This window comes from Uloborus diversus, chromosome 3 (assembly GCF_026930045.1).
Source record: "Uloborus diversus isolate 005 chromosome 3, Udiv.v.3.1, whole genome shotgun sequence".
In the NCBI taxonomy this organism is placed as follows: Eukaryota; Metazoa; Arthropoda; class Arachnida; order Araneae; family Uloboridae; genus Uloborus; species Uloborus diversus.
The window spans coordinates 207,775,735-207,793,517 of record NC_072733.1 but is presented as its reverse complement, the minus strand read 5'-3'; the positions used below and the strand labels follow the sequence as shown (position 1 = coordinate 207,793,517).

The following is a 17,783-nucleotide window of genomic DNA, read 5'->3' as shown; positions in this document are numbered from 1 at the left end:
GCTATTGAAGCCAATAATAAACGCTCCACGAACACACAATGCATTTGATTGTATTCCGAGAATTTTCAATGCTCAATTGTTTTCTCATTAAAAAGTAAAAATATGTATAAACAATGTCTAATATAAGGCTTGATGAGCTCCTTTAGAGACACGGTTTAACATTCTTTCGATCGAGTTACGTTGGCTTTGAATGCAGGAGTTGATTAATTTTTATTATTTAAGCGAAGTATTTGTTGATTAAAATTCGTATCAAGAATACGTGTCGTTGTAAGCGTCTATAAGAAGTAAATGAAGGTTGTCGTGGCTGAACAAGACGTTCGCTCGCTTTCCGTGTAGAAATATTCCTATTCATTAACTTAAAAATGCTGTGAGAAATATAATATTGAAATTTCTATGCGCACAATGTCATTTTTATTAATCGCAAAATAAAATTCGGCAATCATTAATGCGCAGAAAAGAAGAGGCTAGACGAATACAGGAAAAAAAAAGTGCATAATGTTTTAAATATTTCTAACATGAAATCATTGGTTATAGAAGAGAATCCGCCGGCACTGAAATCAAGACAAACATTTTAAAATACATCAGTAGCAATAATATGTTTAAGCAATATACATCTCACACTTAGCTGCAAAACTAATATTTACTAGCTTGTGCCGATGCATATGCATCAGCGCAAAACATTTTCTAGAACTGGCTATAGACGACTTGAAAATAGAGGGTTAACATAAAACAATATTCCGGTTTTAAAAATTTTTCTTTCATAAACTGTTACACTTAGCACTATGACTGATACATAAAAATAAAGATGAACTGTCCAAGTTTCTTTTCACTCACAAATGTTTGACGTGTGCGCCTTTCGTAACGCAAAACACATCTAACATACATTTTAGGGTGTTTCACTGTCCATTTTTCGTAATAATTTCTACACATATGCGATCTTTCAGTTCTTGCAATGTTGTAGGCAATGGTGGTGTTTTAACATTGTCTTTGATGAAATCTCATTAAAAAAAAAATCACAAGGGGTTTTGGGGATCTGGCTTCAAATGCATCAATGGTAAATCATCATCACCTGAACACCTCCCCCCCAGTGGTCTTGGCTTTAACATTGTTGCCAATCCTAATACAGTAGTTAATACATGTAATAAACCCCTCCAGAAGGAATTTCTGGCTGCGATAGTGCGGAACGTGCACGTTTAAGTAGTTACGTACGTTTAAAAAAATTTGGACAGTTTTTCTTTATTTTTATGTATCACGTTAGTGGTAAGTGTACTAGTTTTACGAAACATAAAATTTTCAAACAGAGATGTTCTTTTATGCTAACCCTGTATATGCGGTCCTTGATGAAAAGTAAATTTACTTACACCCTCTCCTCTACTGTACTAATCATGGGCTGAGCTTTCGTTTCCTATTTCTCATGCCCGTGATATTCCCGGGCAGGAGCGTACAACGTTCAAGCTAAAAAAAAAATTCCAAAAATCAAAAGTAAATACGCATATTGTACAAACACCTTTATTTATATAACTTTCTTGAATAAAAAACAGGCAATTTAACGATCGTTTTCTTGAAAATAGTAAGACGGTTAAGCGGTTAAATAACTGGGGATGCGAGCGGACGGATTCTTATTACTGTCTAAAATGAAGCGAGGAAAAAAATTTACAATCTTGGTTCCATAATTCGAAGAAGGTTTAAGAAAGATGTTTAGATCTGTCACAGGTTTTCTTATAATGAAAACTTAAGAATAAGAAAAGTAAAAATGTGAAAGTCAACTCAATGTAGCATCAAGAGATAGTTTTGCGTGCAATACTAGCAGAAAAAAAAATCATTTATTTATCTTCATAACTTTTGAAGAGTAGAACTTGAACAAGACAAGGATACGAGTCATACTTGGAAAACTACTCCTTCATTCTTTCAGAAAAAGGAACGGCACCTGGACTGCACTAATACGTTTTCAATCTGAAAAGCTCCTGAAGCTTCAACTACAAACTATGGCCCTTCGTTTTGTTTTTCTCTCTCTCTTTCTTTGCGCAAACTCACCGCAATTGATGAACTCCGGAAATGTAGAATAGGAGGAGTGAACGTCCACGCCCCTGTAAAACTTTACGAATAGACCATTTATCATGAAGTCGTACAGCATAAAAAAGACTATCAGTCAGTTTTTTTTTTTTTTCATTTCAAACATTAGTTAAACGACACCAAAATCGTTTAAAGCAAAGTGTAAACACTCTCGCTCTCCTGATATAATACCGAAGCATTACCAAATTGTGAACCCTGATATTTGTATTTTGTAAACTAATTTTTGATTTAGTCGTAATATATATATATATATATATATATATATATATATATATATATATATATATGAAAGTGTATGTATATACAGTGAAATCCCGTTATAACGAATACCAATACAACGAAATTTCCGTTTCAACGAATTGAATTTTTAGTCCCAATGTATAATTGCTGTTTCATCGTTTGAATTCCATTACAACGAAATTCCCGATACAGCGAACAAAATATCTGGTCCCATGAAGTTCATTGTAACGTGGTTTAACTGTATAAATGAAGTTAAAGAAAAAAGTGGAAACAGGACAAGAGTAGTGACAAGTGAAAAATATTATACAAATAAAATAGAAAGTGAGATTTGGGGGAACTTTTAGTTTAAGTTATGGTGCTTTGGCACATTTAATCTCCTTTTTTTTAAAACTATTTTATGCCCTATGCGTGTTTGTGTCTGTGAGATAGATATTACTATTTCAAATTGCTACAAAACTTAAGTTTTTACTGCTGCGATCTCCTCCAACTTCACAACTTTACTGCTCCAAATTCACCATTTTCCTGCTCTCAAGATAGTTTCAAAAGAAAGTTTCAGAAGGCACATCCTTGTTTATTTATTTATTTTTGTTGTTATTGTTCAGATGAACCTTTCAAAGGCGATTTTTCAGTTATCCATTTCGTAATTTCAATGTTGCTCGAAATATAAAGTCAAAATCTGATTATATTGTAAGAAAAATAAGTGTTTCAATGGGGTTAAGTTAGTACTTTTTTTTTTGGATATTTACTAAATCTAACTGAATTTAGCTACCATGATCGTTGACTAGACGTGACCGTTACTAGTTTTGAGTATGCCCGTAACTAAGCGAATGTAACCATAACGGGTCAAACCAGTATGTTCCAATTTATTTCCAAAAGTAATGTAAATCATCGATGAAAATTAATGAAACTTTCAAAGCTATAAAAGTGCGGGATCTAAGTTTTGCCATCGTGAGAATTAGTTTTTTTACGGAACTAGAAATGCAACAGCACAGTTCAAAAACAATGCAAAAAAAAAAACCTTAACCATGCTTATAACTATCCATATACGCTATATATGCATTGACGGATAAATTATTTATTTGCCAGTTACATAATCAAAAGACGAAAAACTTGCAATCGAAAAATCTTTCGTTTTCTGTCCAATTCTTGCACATATTAAGAAAATAATTCAAAATTTAAAAGGACAGGAACTGTCATATGCGTCGGACTGTAAAGCTGTTTTTAAAAATACAGCAGGGGAAGTTTGCTCGGCACCTTTTGGAGAGACAGCTCTGAATTTGCAAAACGCGAGTTCGTGTTCAGTCGATGAAGACATTTGGCGGGTGTGTCAATATTAGTGGTAGCGGGACAAGTGAATCTTGAAGTGGTTACCCGGGTCCTGTTTTCAATGAATAAAGCGGGGAAAAGGGACGACCCATCTGCTCTTGCTATAACAGATGGGTCTAGTGTCCGTCTTTTTGAAAGTACAGTGCAGAGGAGAAATTAATCTGCTGATGGAACGAAGGGCGATATGCGTGGCTGATGGCCAAAATAGAGAGACACTCCACTCAACTCTGAATGGGAACACATCATTTTCAAAGTGTGTTTAGACCTTTTGTGACTCAAGCGACACCTTCCTTTTTGAACCTCAAACTCCCGATTGCGCTTCCAATTATCATAAATGGGATACATGAACGTTGAAATGTTTATCCACCGAAGAGTAACGAATCTTTTTGAAGCGTCACTATTGTTTCTTTGAAGGAAATATTGGAAATTTCACAAAAAAAAAAAAAAAAAAAAAAAATACAAAAGCACTGTTAAGTTGCAAGCACTCATTAGCATTCAACTTATTTCGACAAAGCATGAAAGATATGTTTTTAAGAATCCAGAACGACGTTTCATAAATTACCTTATGTTTAATGTATATCATCAATAGAGCCTCCATAAAAAATAATAACCATCTAATGCTGAAAACTATTTACAAGATAGAAATAACATAAGTAAATTGATAAACAAAAGCAAGCTCTCTAATAAATTAATTTTAAATTTAAGTAGAACATAGAATTAGATTTAATTTTGATAAAACGGCTAATAGGCTGTACTTTTAACAACATAGAAAACATGAGATAATCGCGAAGACTTGCATTAGAAATAATTGTCTAAACATTCTATTGCTGTTGCTGCTGTTATCGCGTCCGTAATTAATGAAAATTGCTGAAATATAGGTGCCATTGCCTCGAGAGGTTGGACTTCTTAATGTATTTACAGATAAGATGAAGCAAAAAATATTTACAGCACATAGAGAGGAAATAACATCCAGGGCACCGATGGGAATCGAACGCACCTCCTCATGCATATGAAGCGAAGTTTCTACCACAGAGTTATGGAGGCCCCAAACATTCTATTGAGAGCAACAAATACTAACTAAAACATAGCAATGAGCCCAAACTGTCGTAAAAGCAGGCCAACTCATCCGAACTGTTAAACACAACCAAGCATGGGTTGAAATTGAAGGAGGAAAGAAGCGAATGAGGCAAAGTGCCGGGATTTTATATACTATTGGCAATTTACATATTCGGTTATTTGCCGTCATCTTATTGTAAGATGTTTAAAAAAAATACATATTTATGATGAAATCACTTTTTAAATGCAACTTAGATTTGTATCAAACACATATCGCAATAAAAGTTGCAAGAAGGTGTTAGAAAAAAACCACTTTTTTGGATGCGGAAGATGCAAATTCTAGATGACTGAAAAGCCAAAAAACCTTGACTAGATGATTTACATCTAAAAACTTGATTCCCCCCCCCCCCATCGATAAATTAGTTCGTTGTATCAACAAGACTTATACGCAAGTTTTATTGCTATTGGTACTTAAAACGGAGATTTTTAACATTTGCTTCTATTTTTCGATGTTACTCGATGTTTTTCGTGATTGAATGCGCGTTTTTGCGTTTTGAATGTTAGTAAGTCAATGAGCTTAATAGGAAAATTATTCGTGAAAAAAAAAATCTAAAAGTGAGAAGGTACTATTATTACTGAAAACAAATAAGTTTTTTTTCAGATGAGTTTTCGTTAATTTCGAATCCACAGAAGTTATGTTCGACAATTAATTAGGGAATTACAACTTAACATATTCTTTTAATTAATGTTTAAATATGAAGCACATGAAAAAAAAATGCAAAAACAAAGCCCAGTTGTTTACTTTTTTCTTTTCAATGTTTATGTTTTTTTCTTTATGATAATAATTAGTCAAAAATAATGTTTTGAAGAAGATTAATTAATATGTATCATAAAATGTATTCACATTATTCACCTTTGCGTCTGATAACTAATAATAAATACCACCATATTTAATCACATTTACTTTTTACGGGGAATGTTCAAAAAAAGAAAAAAAAAAGATTGATTTTTAACGAATGACGTTGAAGCAAGAAACGGAATTTAGGCATCTTTGAATGCAATGACAGGGCTTTTGGCTATCCCCCTCTTTTTACGATCTGGTTGTCGGAGAGGGACGACTACCGAGGGGTGACAATCTCTTTACGCATGGGAACCGGGTAACCCCAAAATGCAATGCTCCATTAAACAAACGATCGATTTGATACGATAGCTCAAAAAGAAGCGAAAACCGAACATTTTAACGACAGCTCCATTTAAGCTATATTAATCTGCGGATTCTCGTTAAAGAAAATAATTTCCAATTCGTCCCCCACCAGGAAGATTGCTGATTTAACAAACAGAAGTGATAGAAAAGTTTGTTTCTAATGAGCGTGATTTATTTTTTTCCTTTTCCATATGTTTCAGTAAATTTCGTGATCCAAATGCCTGTTGTAACAATCGGTTATATATTTACAAATAACACAGCGCGGCAAAAAAAAAAAAAAAAAAAAAACTTCAAAATGCTTCTGACACCATTCTAGCTGGTACTTACGTAAATTGACCTCGAAACCAAATATGTCCACCGTTTTTCCCCATCCCCCCCTCTTTGGAGATAGCTCCCCCTATTTTTTCAGTTTTCGATAGTTTTATGCTCTTTATTTTGATTTGGAGGGGATGTGAGCATTATGTTTAACCGTTCACATTCTTCTGAGTGGCTAGAAAAGTGAAAAGTTCAAGAACATGAACATTTATTGCAAGAAAGGACAATTACTGGGGAATTCTTCCCTAATATATATATAAAGTCAGCTAAAATGATCTTTTTTTCCAGGGATCTGTTTTGCAATTTTTCACTTTTTTTTCGGTGTATAATCAGAGTATTGCTACCACTCTTGTGAGTACCATGTCGAAAAAATTTTCCATGATGAAAAATAATACATAAATCGTAGAAGCATCGCATGTTGCATACGAGTCGCATCGCAGATATTCAGTTAAGAAACTTCTCGTACTATTTATATATTTATTTAAGTTTCATTCACAGATAAAATTAGGATTAAAAATGAAATTAAGTATGCTTATAACATAGCATTGCTGTATACTTAAATTTCAGGGGATGCACCGCTCCTATTGTATATTCCTTTTTGATATAGTAATAGTCGAAAATTGCAAAAAAAAAAAAAAAAAAAAAAAAAAAAGCCTGAGCTATCTCTAAAAAGTGGGAGGTAATAGGGGAAAACTTTGGTCATATTTAGATTCAGCTGGTTATTTTACATAATAATCAGCAAGAATTAGAAAAGCATTTTGAAGGTTTTTTTTTTTTTTTTTTGCAGCGCAATGTGATCGAAATCTTGAAAATTCAGCCTTAAAATATCGTTATCTTTGCTAACGTAAGGGGTGAACGTTGTGCCTCCGCCTAGGGCGGCAGAGTCTCAAATACTGAAATATTTTATAATTCTTCTGAAATTATGAACTCTTTTAGAACCCATTACCTAACAAATATACTCAACGCTCAACTGCTTGGGACCTGACTATAAGAGCCAGGGTAGAGAACTAAAAATAAGTCATCAATTTGAATTTATAATCTGTTACATTGAGTTCATTAAACCTTTTCTCGATTTATTCCTACCCCTTTCTTCTTTTTGAAGTAATGAATAAACTACGTCCTACTGGTTGAATTCTCCCCATCGATATTTCATACGTTCTTCCGCATACACGTTCTCCAGCCTAGCTGGGCGTCGCATTTGTATTTGTATATTTTTTTACTTTATAATTGTTGAACGTGGGACAAAAAGAATAGTAAAATATTTCTCTCTCTCTTTGCGGCGTCCCCTATCTGACAGTATTTAAACTAAATATGTGTTAAACATGTGGTTGATACAAGCCAAAAAAGTTACCTCTGAAGATTAAGGTACCTGATAATACAAGCCATTTTTAAAATATTCTACTGATATTGTAATATTTTGTGGCATACCAAGAATATTTTTTTCCTATTATGAAATAATTTTGTAGTTATTAACACTTTAAAAATGAATCGAGTCCTGCTGATGATCAGTGTAGTATTTCTTTATAGATTATTAGATATGTTTTGAATTTAAATGGGTAGTACAATTTTTAAAGTGCATATAGGGAAGAGTAAAATAATCTTTTTTTAAATTCATTCATTTATTAATCAATTTATATGAGTACGCTTCCATAAAAAAAGTGTTTGATTGGTTCAGTCATTCATTAATTCTCAAACAGTCATTTCTTTATTCATTCACTAATTTATTGAATCGTTCATTTGCTCATTTACTTGTTAATTCATCAGTTAGTTACATCATGCATTTATTCGTTTGTTAGTTTGATCTTTCATTTATTTAATTATTCAGGGAAAAATACGTTTAACAATCAAATAGAAAATACTTCATTAGATTTTTTTTTTTAATTATCGCTTTGCCCTTTTCCCAATGCATTGCGCAAAGTGAAATTTTCTCAGTTTTACTTAAAGTTAAAGTTTTATCGCGAAGCGTGAAAAATAGCCTTTCAATACAAGTTCTACTGTAAAACAAATTGTTCTCTCTTTATGAAATGAAATTTTAAAATAAAATTTAAAATTTTTGAAGTATGTACTTTATCTAAACTATTTCTATTTTTTTAAAACTATTTTGACATTCCCTTGCGCATGTTTTATTTTAACGTTAGAAAAACCCACTAAAGGCACTCTTTTCCAATCGCTAGTCCGCGGGATTTTTCTGCCTGGAATTTTCAAGTAATTAACTGTTCTTCCTAAGATTATTTAAACTTTCCAACCTTAATAGCTATTGTCTATGCGCCAAAAGAAAATAAATTGAATATGCATCAAAGTTTGAAAATAATTGAATGTTTCACACACATGTTCTCAGTTCAAACATTATTTCACTGACTATAACCACTGCGATGCTTCTATATTTAAAAGATGTCAAAGTTCTCTGGGATATCTCTCAATAAAGAAGATCCATCTCGCTGTTATAAAACTATTGTTGGTCGTTTTATCGATTTCCTGTTTAAGTGGAAAAACTTTTTCAACTATAACAATAATAAAAACCAAATAAATCGATTAGACGGTAACGGAGCATTTCTTCTCGAAGAAACACAACTGCAGCCATGTATATCATATTGAAAAATCAACTGCAAATTACATTTGCTTACAGGGTAAGCACATATGATGAACCCGATTAAAGAAAATATCTTTTAAAGTACTGCATTTATTAAAATAAGTTATACATCAGTTTTAAGAGAAATATATAAGTTTTTTTTTACAAGTGTGGAATGTATGAGCATATTGTGCAAAATGTTCAATAACGAACACTCAATGTAGAAGCATAATGTTACACAACATCTAATCTGTAATCTAGTTAGTTCCCACACATTTTATATTTTGCAGTATCACACTGGATACTGTCAATGGTTCGTAGTGCTGCACAAAGCGTTCATCAAGTTTTTATAGTGTTTTCACCTTCGGCAATTGATAAACAATGTTTCTGACGTAACCCTGTAAAAGAAATTGCATGGCAAGCAGAAGGAACTGGAATTATAGATTAGATATTTATCGGCTAAAAAAAGGCCCACACGTTGAATCTGTGTAACTGAATAGAGCTTTATATATTTCTCTTTGCATTCATGTATCACTTACTGCAATATATACCAGTAGTTTCAAAAATATATTGATTTTTTTCTAAATCGGGTTCATCGTGCGCTCTTACGCTGTGTAATGGTATAAATTTAATATATTAAAAATCCCAATTATACATTGTATTTGGCCGATGATTGTCGGCGATTGTTTTTAAATCGATTCACAGGAGTGAATAGGGGAAACTTTTATTTGACGGGTTGTTTCAGATGTGAAGAAAATAGTTGGGTTGGAGGTGTAATACATGAAACTTGTCTAATAATCCAGAAAAGGACGAATAATGCTCTCTTGGAAAAGTTTTGTGGAAACATAGTAATATATTGTGACAAATGTCATCTGATCCTTAAAAGTAATTTTATTTTGAAAATTAAATAGTTATTCAATTGCTACATTTTTTGCTTATCGCTTAACAGTTTTGCTTATTTTTAATCTTATGTTATTTTATAACGAGGCAATATTGCCAAAAACTAGTTTTGCATCTTTGTTTTTGGAACACGGACGTGAAACATAAATGACGTAAATAAAAGATAAACTATAATAAAAAGTCAGTCATCTCAAAACGTTTTCTTCGAAATTTATTAAAATTAAAGTATGATTATCATTGCAAAAAAATAATTTTAGGTGCTACTGCGCGTAGTCGGACTGCAGTTTCTATGAACCGAATATATATACAGCTAAGGACAATCAGAAAAGGTCAGTTCATATAACATGTTTATTACAAAATCGTATCATGTAATTTCCGTACTTTAGAAGCAATCATTCAAGCATGCCAGAAATATCTTGAATTTTGCCCCGCAACAAGCCTCAATCACGAATTTCGTATCCCATTGTGTGCGGACTTTGTATTTCAAAATCCAACTCGCGTTGCATTTTTATGATCCTTGTGATGCTATTGTCTACTGATATATTAAAGGAATTCGTATTTTTTTTAGCCGATGCTCAAATATTTCCTGGTGGTTTTAAATTGAGGATCAGGTACTACTTTATGTTTTCAAGAATGATGTGCACTTAATGCAAATAAATTGAACTCTAAGAAACTTAAGTAATAAGATGTAGGGAAAACTAGTTGGTTACTTTTATTTCACACTTCTACAGGTCCAATGAGCTTAGGAAGATCCAGGTACTCTTACCCTTTAAGGAGGGGTATGTGGAAGAAATATTAGGGGAAATTTAACATGGGCTTTTAGGACTCACCAATTGAAAATGTGGTTTGAAGGGAATTTCCATTGCACTTGTATTATTTTTATAGTTCAACACCATGTATTTCTGGGTCTTCCAACTACAGAAATTCATTATTTCCCTCTAACCACAGCAATGGACATAGAACTGTAAGAAACTATTCTAGTCACTTATGAATATATGCACAAAATAGTAAGATTTTCCTTGTACAAAGGTAATTTTCCGGTTATCAGAATTTTTGGTTAGCCAAGCAACGCGTGGTACATATTAGTTCAGATGAATGTCTCTTGTGCAGTATTTAAAAGAAAACAGCGAAACAAATGTTTCAAACAGAAACAATCTTACAATAAGCGGAGAGAGGTGTCCATATATTTTCTGATTTAAGAGGAGTATATACAAGTTTTGAAAAGAGCACTATTTATTTCCTTTTTGAAGATAGTTTTACAAATAGTTTTTATGTATTTGTTTTTTTTCTACTCGGTGCAGGTCTTTTCTATTGATGCAACATATGCTGAACAGCAAAATAAATCTAATGAAACATTCGCAAGTAAGAGCTTGTAAAAACAAACATTTGCCTCACATAAATGATGAAGCATTTAAGTCTTGCTGCAAGGGCAAAAAAGAAAATTCAAAATCAGGATTTCATTAGGTCACTCAATAAATTTCATAAAACTCATTAAGCTTATTTAAACCCACATAAACGCAAAGCAAATGTAATGTAGATAAATGCTTCAAAAAATTCAAACTCTTTTCTTCTAACACAACAAAGAGCGATAATAGCATGAGCAAATGGTAACCCGATATTTATAAGAATAATAGGCTAACAAAGCACACACGATTTTTCGAAATTGAAGCTCTAATGATCTTTTTACAGCTTTATTTGGAATAGGACTTCTTGAGCGCATTTTCATGAATCGGTCACCTAGGCAACGGAACTTTTCCATTATTCTTGCAAGACTCCTCTGCAGCAGCTGAAATTGCAGGGCGGGAAAGGGGGCGGGGGCTGGAAAATGAATTCAAGCTCTGGAAGAAGAATGAAAATGATGCCGTCGAGGGACGTTGTGACAGCATCAAACGTATGAGAGCCGTGCGATTGTGAAAGACAGTCCGCCAAAGTGACAACTAAATACACCCGCCGCTTTCACTGCAGATATCCCTTTTTGTCTCTCCCTTCATCGATCCGCTTCATCCCGAGGAAGAAAGGAAAAGCGTTTCCGATCTCTTCCATACGATAGCTTCAAAAGAACATTGTTTTCTTCCCAAGGAAATCGATATTTTAGTGTGCACTTGCTATTTTATTACCCAAAGCCACGAGAACTTTGATACGTCGAAAAATGTCGCTTTTTGAATAAGTCGACTTCTGGTTTTTTCCCCCCAATTACAGTGAATAAGTTCGATTCCTTTTATCAATTGGAGTGAAAATCCATAGGTTTTTCATTTAGCGTAAATAAATAATGTTTCAATTAGATTAAATAAGTCGACTTCTTTCTCAAACACCACAAGTCGACTCCTTTTTAAGTGAAAGTAAGTCGACTCGATTTTCATTTAAGTTCAACAACATCGATTTGTCTGAAATGTCAAATGCATTTCAGTGACAGTCAATAAGTCAATTTATTTCCGCGAGCACTCCATACAAAATGACCTGAAATTTTTTTAAGATCAATGTTAATGTCATATACAACTTCCTCAATTTGAAATACAAAACAAAACGCATGTTACGTGAAATACACCGCCAGCTCAGTCATTTCCAGCTGAGGACTGCAGTTTCGTGCTTATTAGCACTCATCAGCCCGGCATAGGAAAGTGACTGAGCTGGAGATGGAAAACCTCTTAAGGAAGCCAAGAGAGCGAAACAAACTGGTGGCTAATATAGAATTAGCAGACCAGACTTGCTTTAGCCCTGGCTAATGGACGGTAATTTACTGAATATAAAATGTATGTTAATGATTGATTAAATTTGCAAGTTGCATTTTAGAAATCTCAGTGTTAGATACACAAAAATAAATTTAACCATTTCTTATTTTACAGAAACGGACGTAGTACCTTTTTTTTTTATGAGAAATTAGTTCCAACAGTTTTTGAAATATCTGATAGTTAGCCAATCCTAAAATTTTCCTAAAATAGGATTTAATAATGACCTTTAAATATTACTGAGACAATTTGACGGGGACACATCCTGCTAAGGAAATGCAACAAATCGCCTTTACCCGGGTTTAAGCAATTCTGTTACTATCCGTTTTATATTGCAACCTGCAGTTGACTAACAAAACCTTTGAACAAACCCGCGTTCTACCTGAAGGTGGTCAAAATTTCAACCTACAATGATCTTCCTCTAGCTTGGGGAATTTTTATGATGACGTTTGAAAATTGTACCTATAATGATTTGGCTTTTTGTTCAATGGGTTCTCAGAGAAACAGATCTGCTTCTTGAAAACCCTTCTAAACCCATAATTGAAACATTTTAGAGATGGTAGAAACAAAAGTTTGTCAACCCTTTATAAAAACCTTTTTTCTTTCCCTTTTAGCGCTACATTAAAATTATATTTTGGACTAAGATTAGTTTAAGCGAGAAAATTCAGCTAGGTCTCTAGGAAATTGAAAATATTTTACTCATATCCTCATATTTTGGGGAGGGGGGGGGCGTGGAGTAATCATCTCCTACTTAACACTGATGAATTTTGCCTCCCACAGTCTTGAAAAAGAATTAACTAATCAGATGATCAAATAGTTGATTACTCACACTAACATTTGTTGAACTTGGTGGTACAGCTAGACCACGGAGAGATGGTGGATGAACAGGAAGCGGAAACTTTAACACTTAATTTTGTAATACGTATGATCAGCGAATTACAAAATGAAGTGTTTTGCTTCCGCTTCCTGCTCATCCACCAACTTTCTGTGGTCAAGCTATAAACTTATTTCCCATTGCCTTAAAAAGGGTTGAAAAATCTCGAACAATACAAGAGTACAACATGAAAATGATCACCCACATCGGTATAATAAGGGTAAAGTCACCAAACATAACGGTATTTCCTAATGTGACGTAGCAATGTATTTTTTACACATTCATTCGACACCTACGGAAAATGTGGGAACCAGTTTTGCAAGAGTCGATGTTTTTTGTTGTGACTAGAAACAGTGGCCGTAGATTTAGTTGCGCAGGTTATGCGTGTTTGCTTGTTTTGCATTTCGAATACTTTTTCCGTGCTACAGTTATCAGTTTATACCGTTCTTATGCGTTGAAAATTATGACTTTATATGTTATAATTTCTTCCGTTTTAACGTTACTTATAAGTTTCTTTAGTATTTATTTTCAAGTTTCTTTAGTATTTTAGTATTTGATTTCAAGTGTAGTTAATGCATCTGATTATGGAGAAGAGCGCAAGATGGAGTAGGGTACAATATGGTGTCATCAAGTAGGGGAGACCGGGGCATATGGGCAAACTTTTTAAACCTTAGTTTTTTAAAGGTTGTAAATGAAGTAGAAAAACATTTCTTTTATTGCCTGGATAGTCTGCACAGTATTCTATGCAGACACAAATCAGCAACAAAGTAGTTTTTTTGTTTTGGCACTACTATGTTTTGTGCATTTTTTACGTAATTTTTTGTATGGCTTTGTATGCGTCACAGGGTAAGTATGCGAGCGGTATGGGATTAGTTAGCGAATTTGAAGGAACTCATAGTGGATTTAGTAAACTTGACATCAAACCTCAGGGATGTTTTAAATAAGCGAGTAAACCTTAATGAGTAAAATAAAACGAAACTAGTACTATTATAGCTTTAAAATTAGGCATTATACCATAGAAAAAGTTTAACTGCGATTTTAGAAGTAGATCATGAAAAACACAAACACTATACGAATTGAACTAAGTTATATTTACTTTAAAACTTCAATAATTTGATTAAAAGAATATAATTCATTTACTAGGCTACAATGTAAAACTGATGATAGGTCCAAATATATATTGGATAATCATATTAGATCGTCTAAGGAATTGCTTTTTTCACATTGAAAGAAAATGGGCGCACCTTCAGAAAACTCATCGTGGACCCATATGTGACATTTTCTACTGTATCCAGTTTTTCGAGAAATTCGGTTTACTTTTATCTTTAGATTGCTTTCCGGTTTTAGAGATTTTTTGTACCGATCTTCGTTTTGCTGAAGCATTTCCCTTTTCTTCAAGAGCCTTTTTGACAGGAGTATCAATGAATACTGCTGTAGAACTTTTTCATCTCTCACCGTTTTTGGTTATTTTCTCACCTGCTTTAGGATAAGGTTTAAATGTTCTGAGGCACATGCTGGTTTGGATGAGATTTTCAGGAGATGGTGTATAAAATCTTTAAACTGCTGAGAAAACAGCCGAATCTGCTCTAGGGCCTGTCTATCCAGCACCACTTTCTTCCAAGTTTAATATGGGCCTTCTACTCAGGAGGTCCAGGAGGTTGGGGGTCTGACCGATGGAACATCGTAAATAGTCAGTTTTCTATGCATTGTTCACCATCTTAGAACCACGGCAGTATTCAAACACTTTTAAATTAGTCGTATACACTTTTATCCTTAGGCTGCAACTTAATGAAAGAATTTTTTTGATTGAGTTTTCCCCTTGTCGGTTTTAATTTTGAGTTTTATTTCTTGAAACAAGAGAGCATATGTAGGCTGTCAACAGGCATGTAAGATTGTACAGACGCATACGTGAGAAATTATAAGCTCAAGCATAGTGAAACCAATGCGTTTTGAGACTAAAAATGTAGTTTGGGTAAGTATGCAAATTCGCATACTTATTACCCCCCAAAAAAAGGTCGTCTACTTGCCTCGCTTGCCCTATTGAAGCCAAGTTACCCTAGTTTGGACGTCTGGCTCCATAAAATAATCCGAATAAGACGCCATTTGTTGCGATAAAATATGGGCGTCTCAATATTAATAAGTTTTGAGAATTCACTCCCTTATTATAAGTTGTAGAAGAAAATAACTACGGATATAAAAATTTACTTAGACTGCAAAAAAAAAAAAAAAATCCCTTCACAACTCATACGGTTCTGTAGATATAACAGAAAACTCTCGCAGTAGCTCGGATGACAGGTGACTCAGAGTTGTCAAATCCAAAACTATTATTGTTTAAAAATAATAATTGTTGATTGTCGAAAAATTATCGCGATTCACATAATTACCCCCTCGCATAAAAGCCCCGGCCTTCCCTACTGCAGAACAAGTCGTGAATTGTATTTCACAATTAATTTTGAACATTTCTCCATTATAATGATGTAAAATATCTTACATGTATTCCTCTTACCTACCATTTGGAACAAAAGACAAGTGATTGACTTAAATTATGAAATTAGATTATGATGGCGATTTAATATATAGATTCGACGACCATTTCGGAAGACAGTAAATGTCTGATTTTCTTGAAAATGAGTGCGCCTAGTGCGATGTAAACTTTCAAGCATGCCAGTTTTGATTAAGACCGATTTTCTTATTTTACATTTTAACCATCCCGGTTACTTGAAATTTTAGAAAACGAAGATTAGGAATAACTGAAAGTTGGCTTCTCATTCAACCAGTTTTTTAAAATCTCATTTCATAAAATATGCGTTTCGTCAAAGAGTGCGTGCCATCTTGTGCCCAATGAAAAGCATTTCGCTTATAGTTTAGGATTTGGAGCAGATGAAGTCGGTACAAAGAGCAGAAGCAAATCTTATATGGAGTGTCCAGCAAAGGATTCCCTGGTCTAAAAATAAAGTATCTCGGAAATAAAGGACGATATTGAAATAAAATAGACGGTGTGTTTATTGTGAAACCCATAAAAATCATATAGGAACTTGGAAATTAGTTTTTAAAAATGCCAACAGGTGGCTCTGCCGCTGTAATTGCACTCGAAGTCTATATAAATAGTGCTGCGAAGAGGTTAGTTGTTTCAGCAGTAGTTTAGTCCCTCAGATATGCTTACATATACGCTAGAAACTACCGTCCAACGTCTTCGCAGCACTTTTTATGGAGACTTCTACTGCAGTAACAGCGTGCAGCGCCACCTGTTGTCACTTTTAGAAACTAATTTAAAAATTCCCGTATTTGATTTTTATGGGTTTCACAATAAGCATACCGTTTGTTTTATTCCAATATCGTCATTTGTTTTCGAGATATTTAATTTAGAAACCAGGGAGTCCTTTACTGGACACCCTGTATATAAACCGTCAGAAAATGCTACGACCATTTTTCCAACGGAAAATCTGTGCGTGATTTATTACATAAAAGAACCCCGAAACGTTACGTTAAAGGAGGAATCATTTACTAAACGGCTGAACTCCTTGAAAGAAAGGCTAAAAGAGAGGAATTTGATTACAAATTATAAAACGAATACTTGAAAAAGAAACTTACTATAGATATTGCATTCTCGTATATAGTTGCTCCAAGCATTTCATCTGTCCGATCCATAAAGCAAAACATTTCACAAGGACACACTATTTTTTCAAATAAAAGCTTTCCTTGTGGAGTGCTTATTTTCTGCAAATACAACAAAATTAAAAATGATTTAATAAACAGTTCTCAAAATAGCTCTTTAATCTAAAAGCGATTCTGTGAACAATTCCTTTTTTTTTTTTGTAAAGAATTCAAGTGTTTCATGGCTATTTGAAAATGTAAATAAGAACATTAAAAAACAGACATAAAATTTTACTTTCATCATCATCACAGTCAATCAAGTTAAACTAAAAGATTAAAAAAAAAGGCGACAGCTTTGGAAAAAAGCTAGAGTTTTCTGTATCTATCCAGCACAAAAGTTTCATCTTGGATGTAATTTGGCGTAAGGTCTCCTCACATCGATTAATCACTACTTCAAACATGGGGCGATTTTTCGCTTCGAAGAGGAAGAGGAAAAGAAAATTCTTGATTAATTAAAAACTTTGATCTCCGTATTGGTTAATGAATCGCGCTAAGGCAAATTGCTTCCTTATTATTTTTTTTTTCTTACTTTCTCTTAGTATAGACTTGACGACTTTCGTTCCTCAGTCTTTCACGCTTTATTTTCTGTTACTTTAATTAAATATTAGAGCGTTTTAATTGTTTCCTACTTTTAGGGCTTTTTAATTTCAGCGAGCGCTCCTTTATTCGAGGAAAAACCGTTGTTTTTACAACTAATAGAGGAATTTTCAATTTTCCTCTCATGTTTGGATTCGACAGAAGTTAGCAAATAAATCTTTGCAGAAGAGAAGACATGTTTTCTGTTTTTAAGTTTTTTAAGCATTTTTAAACTTTTCGATTGATAATTTAATGAAAAACTGGTTCATT

The 17,783-nt window shown here is 33.5% G+C and overlaps 2 protein-coding genes across 3 annotated transcripts in view; one reads left to right on the top strand and one right to left on the bottom strand.

Annotated features, from left to right (window-relative positions):
* LOC129218539 (protein SREK1IP1-like) overlaps positions 1 to 16,984 on the bottom strand; it is a 145,741-nt gene extending 128,757 nt beyond the window's left edge. Inside the window, exons 1-2 of one of the 2 annotated variants that reach the window (XM_054852835.1) lie at positions 16,875 to 16,984; positions 1,362 to 1,455 (exon numbers count right to left, since the gene is read on the bottom strand). The gene's annotated coding sequence lies outside the window, so the exon portion shown is untranslated. Of the gene's footprint in view, positions 1 to 1,361; positions 1,456 to 14,607; positions 14,613 to 16,874 lie in introns of those variants that run through there. The other variant, XM_054852834.1, reaches the window with a different exon arrangement.
* Positions 1 to 17,783, top strand: part of LOC129218538 (paired mesoderm homeobox protein 2A-like) — a 104,099-nt gene that overhangs the window by 38,271 nt on the left and 48,045 nt on the right. The window lies entirely within an intron of this gene.